Source organism: Ascaphus truei, chromosome 15, assembly GCF_040206685.1.
Source record: "Ascaphus truei isolate aAscTru1 chromosome 15, aAscTru1.hap1, whole genome shotgun sequence".
In the NCBI taxonomy this organism is placed as follows: domain Eukaryota; kingdom Metazoa; phylum Chordata; class Amphibia; order Anura; family Ascaphidae; genus Ascaphus; species Ascaphus truei.
The window spans coordinates 39,353,693-39,359,692 of record NC_134497.1 but is presented as its reverse complement, the minus strand read 5'-3'; positions in this window follow the sequence as shown (position 1 = coordinate 39,359,692).

Genomic DNA, 6,000 nt, shown 5'->3' with positions numbered 1-6,000 from the left:
TTTCTTTTATCAGGTATACAAGATTGTGCAGTTGCTAGGTAAAAAGTCTATTTGCTATACACCATTTATTTGCTAGCTGCAGCTCCGCTGCCTCAGCAACAGAATTTGGTTTTCTGCCTGAGTTCAGTAATTTTCAGTCTCATCTTTGGGTATTATGGCATTCACACTTCACACTTTGGGTGTCTGTTTTGCTCCCAAGATAATAGGCATACTTTTTTTACTTGCAGAAAAAAAAAACATTCTTTGCAGTGGACTCAACACTCAGCAATTGGCTTTGAAAAAACTTTTCCTTTATAGGGCAATTTTACACTCAGCATTTGTTTGCTACAAATACCCCTGCTTCAGCACAGTCTTGTATCAATTTTCACACTTTTCTGCATATACTCCATTCACAGCTGGTAGCCCTATGCGGTGTGGCAACCTTTATTTGCAAAATCAGTACCACTCGTGGGTCACCATCTGTATTCACTGCTTCAGCGAAACTTTTTGAAAACAACAAACACCTATCCCTTTAAGGGCTAACTCACTTCTTGAACCCTGACTATGGCTGGAAGGCAAAACGCCTATTTCAATGACCATATTCCACTTTGTGATAGGCAAATAAAGTTTTAGCTGCTTCAGCAGTCTCTCTAATCTTGGGATTGGGGCAAAGAGTCCATCTGTGGTTTTGTAAGTTTCAATGCAGTGTAAGTTTCAGTGGTGTGTGCACCTTTAACTCTGCCTCTGCTGCATGAGAGGTTTTTTTTTTTTTGTTTTTTTTCCAAGTTGTTTAGACTGTTTGTAGGCCAAAAAGCATAACAAAAAATTTCACATAAAAACTCTGGTCCTTTTTAACTACAAGGACACCTCTTGTCCCACTTCTGACGACCATATGTAGACGGACGTTCACAGAGGTACACACTTGGAGTCGTATATAATGTGAAATTATAATAAGGCTTTATTGTGCCTTTTCCTTTTCATCAGGAAATTCATCCTAACACAAGGGGGGGGGGGGAACAAAGCTTCTAATCACTTGGAAGTATTTCTAGTGAAACACTATGCAATAATTCACATCTCCCTTAGTCCAGCAGGTTCTCGCAGCCCCAAAACATATAACAGTCAATAAGCAGATATAAGCAGTCTCTTAAGAATAAAAGTCTTATCTGTTTCTTGGAGGGAAAATCTTGTCACTTCCTGGTTCAGCTTCAGGTGTAGTAGATTTCCCTGTGTCTTGAAATCAGGTCCGCTGTGCAGAGCTCAAGACCGGTCAGCTCCAGAGATGGGTGTTCTTTTAGTCAGTCTCTCATGTGAGACTCAAAAACACTGCTCTGTCTCCAAAGGTCAGCTCACACGTGAGCAAAGGAGGGGTCACTTCCTGTCTCAAAGGCAGGCTTTTTCTACTACCTGTAATCAGGCAGGTGGTGCTAGTTAATTTGCTACCAGCAGTTAACCACCACACTGCTGGATTAGAGGCACCTTTGTGAACAGGGATAAGTCCCCTGTTACAATGCCCTTTTATTTAGGGTCATCAGATAAAGCATACAGTCTATTAGATATGGCAGTAAACATGTTTTTGTCTTATCTGTTCGTGGTGGGAACTCGGTCCCAACGGTCCAGGCAAATCCTCTGGTACAGTGATACTTGGAGGGGCTGTCCACCCCGAACTGGATGCAGGGGAGCAGTGAATGAAACCCCCAGCCTCCAGGCTCTAAGGAGAGAGACTGAAATGCAAACCTCTCTCTTCTAAATACCTATGCTAGTGATTAGGAGAGCAGGTGAGGGAGAACTAGACCCATTGTAATCTGTGGTCTGGATTTTCCATCCACCAGCCTGAGTTAATGTGAAGCTGTGGAATGGATCCTTTTTTAACTATTCCTGCACTTTCTGACCTAAAACGGGGCAGAAAGCTGCCTCACATATTTGGACTATGTCACAACATATATATATATACATATATATACACATATATATATACACACATATATACATACATATATACACATACATATATATATACAGTGTTCGACAAACCTATACATTTGCACGCCACGGGCGAGTGGATTTAACATCTTGGCGAGCTCCTATTGGCCCAAGCAGTACACGTGTGGTACTAGGTGGCGAGTAGATTTTTTTGTTCGGCGAGTAGATTTTTTGGTGATTTGTCGACCACTGTGTGTGTGTGTGTGTGTGTGTGTGTGTATCTATATCTATATCTATATATATATATATATATATATATATATATATATATATATATATCATACACAGAGAGTGAATACCGCATCAACTACCAATGAGTATTGCAATGTCTAAACCTAACTTAATCAGACTAAGAGTATATCTGAAAAAGATATCGCAGAAAGAGTGTAAACTGCTAGGTGGTGCTGGAGGAAAATAATGAATATGGAAACACAAAAAAGAAAACCTCTAAAAAGCACTCAGACAAATGTATGCAAAAGTAGAAAAGGTAATTTATTAAATCAAAAACACAAACAACTAACTGGAGAGCCTGCCTGACTAAATGTAAGAAACATGTGGAAAAAAACAAAAAATAACTCAAATGCAATATAATAAACCCAATATAAATAATCTGATATCCTAGAGTGATAAATCACTGTGGGAACATAATTCCCACAATGAAAAATACAGACCGGCCGGTCATGTAGGAAGATATCATAAGTCTACAAGGTAAGATATACAAAAATACAGAGAGATTAACATATGTGCTATACCATTGGCAAAGTATAAGATAACAGCAGATAAACAACCTATTGCCACGAAAATAATATTCTAACAAAGGAGACATATAATAGAGATACTTCAGTGACCCAAATACATAAATCAAAGTAATGGGGGGGAAAAAGAGGGGAGATTAGAATGATACTCAGCTCCTTTGCAATATGGCACTGCAATCATAGGTCAGCACAGTCCACAGGATAATGTCCATGCATGAAGGACGTTTGCATAGTCCAAGAAAGAGTATAGGCAGGCAGGGTCAGCAGCAGCACTGATTAAAAAGAGCCCACTGTGGTTTGTATGATTGCAGTGCCATATTACAAAGGAGCTGAGTATCATTCTAATCTCCCCTCTTTTTTTCCCCCATTACTTTGATTTATGTATTTGGGTCACTGAAGTATCTCTATTATATGTCTCCTTTGTTAGAATATTATTTTAGTGGCAATAGGTTGTTTATCTGCTGTTATTTTATACTTTGCCAATGGTATAGCACATATGTTAATCTCTCTGCATTTTTGTATATCTTACCTTGTAGACTTATGATATCTTCCTACATGACCGGCCGGTCTGTATTTTTCATTGTGGGAATTATGTTCCCCCAGTGATTTATCACTCTAGGATATCAGATTATTTATATTGGGTTTATTATATTGCATTTGAGTTATTTTTTGTTTTTTTCCACATGTTTCTTACATTTAGTCAGGCAGGCTCTCCAGTTAGTTGTTTGTGTTTTTGATTTAATAAATTACCTTTTCTACTTTTGCATACATTTGTCTGAGTGCTTTTTAGAGGTTTTTTTTTATTGTGTTTCCATATATATATATATATATATATACACACACAGGTAAACCCCGTTATAACGCGGTCCTCGGGGCCCACCTCGAGACCACCGCGTTAGTAACGGGGTCGCGCAAAAACAAAATGGCCACCACAAAAAAAAATCTCTATACACACCCTCTGGCCTATATATATATATCCATATACACGTGTGTGGGTGTGTGGGTGTATATATATATACATATATATATACAGTATATATTTACACACACGCAAACGTGTGTTTTGTGTATCATTTAGATGCCATGTCTTTAAAATATGATTTCTTGCATGGTTGGGAGAGAAGTGCCCCTGTTTAAGGGAAGGGTTCTGCCTGGCTTCTATGACTGGCGGATGAGATGAATAAAAACCAACCTAATTGAGTTGAGAGCTCACTGTAACCCTTGCAACTGGCAGATATCAGCAGTCCGAATTCCTGTCACTTGAAAGAGATTTTTTTCTATGCACATGAAATGCAGGGAGACATGGGAAAAATCAGCTGCATTAAGGGGGGAAAATACATCACCATTGATTTCTGTCCTAATTGATGTTGAACGATTTCCCTTTGTTGGGCCATGAAATTACTCTGCTTTTGCTGCAAAGAAATGGTCAAGAAAAGCTACTGATTTAACCAGGGGACTAGGACACCTTACGCCCAACCTTGCCGTGCAGCGATTGGTCGGTTAGAGATCTCTCTGTGAACTGATAGGTCCGTTTCCCTGTCAATCATAGCTGACTGTCCTTGCAGCCTACAAGTCATCCAGACACCAGCTGGTTGCAAGGCAAATCATACCCCTCTAATTACCACTCTACATTTAAACAGTAAATAAATAAGCATTTACTGCAGTGCATAGTTGCATTTAACATATGTCAGAAGGTTTCATGTTAAATGTATAGGCTTCCAAAGAAGAAAACACCAGCTACACAGGATGTGCAACTGCAGCACCAATCACTTCCCCCATCACTTCCCCATTATTTCCCCCATCACTCCCCCTATTCTGCATCCCCAGGAAAACCCGCACAAATTGCCCATTCTCTCATTTCCCCCTGAATTGCAGAGCAGAAGTTTTGCCCAATTCCCTTTTGCAAAAGCCAGACAGCTCCTGTCACCCCCTAGATGCACTTCTTTCAGCTGTAATCCTTTCATAATTATGCGATCTGTATAGAAAATTGCACATGCACAATATTTAAAAGAGCAAATATGTCACCAACTATGTAATTCTAAATTATATAGAATGCAATACACATACACACACACACATTTAATGCTCGTATATTGAGCTCTCCTAGGGACAAAAAAAAAATCACAAATCTCTTACCTTGTACCTGGCAGCTGTGCTCCCGGGGTCTGTCAGTGTTCGGAATGGCCAGCAACTGCTGTGTTACAATCGCACTGCGCATGTGCATGGGATCGTGTTTCAAAGAAGGGCCTGTGGCGTCCCTGCTTTGTTTACATGAGCCATGTGCAATGCTCTCCACATCCAGACACATGCGCTGTGTGTAAGTGTGTAGGTGTGTCTAAGTGTAAGGGTGTGTGTAGGTGTGTGTAAGTGTGTGTAAGTGTGTGCAGTGTGCAAAAAAAAAAATTTACATTTAAAAATTTTTTTTTTTTTTTTTTTAAACGGGATGCGTTAGCGTTATAATGGGTCGGGTTATAATGGGTCGCGTTATAACGGGTTTAAGTACACTAATGGCGCTATATAAATAAAGACATACAATACAATACAATACCTGTGTGTGTATATATACTCTTTTTGGCCCAAGCAGCACACGTGTGTTACTAGGTGGCGAGTAGACTTTTTTTTGTTCGGCGAGTAGATTTTTAGGTGATTTGTCGACCACTGTGTGTGTGTATATATATATATATATATATATATGTATATATATATGTATATGTATATATATGTATATGTATATATATATATATATATATATATATATATATATATATATATATATATATTTAGTGGTCGACAAATCACCTAAAAATCTACTCGCTGAACAAAAAAAATCTACTCGCCACCTAGTAACACACGTGTGCTGCTTGGGCCAAAAAGAGTTCGCCACGATGTTAAATCCACTCGCCCGGGGCGTGTTATATATATATATATATATATATATATATATATATATATATACAAGAATCCAATATACAGTGATATGTCGATGGTGCTATAAGGGCAAATAAATAGGGTGAGAGAGAAAAACAGGCCCTAAAAAAGCACTCTAGTTTGTTTGAATGTACAAATCACAAAATGTTTATTTATATATTGTCACAGAACAAAGCTTAAAACAAAGCACAGAAATAAGTTAAAATAAAGCATGGATCCCCTGTTCATTACAAAGCTTGTCACTTCCTCCAAACATATTCCCTCCTGAGGAAAACGTCACAGTTGACTAAAATGATATACCAAAGTACCTGACAAGGTGAATATGCTGTAACAACCAACAGACTGAATAACCGTGGCT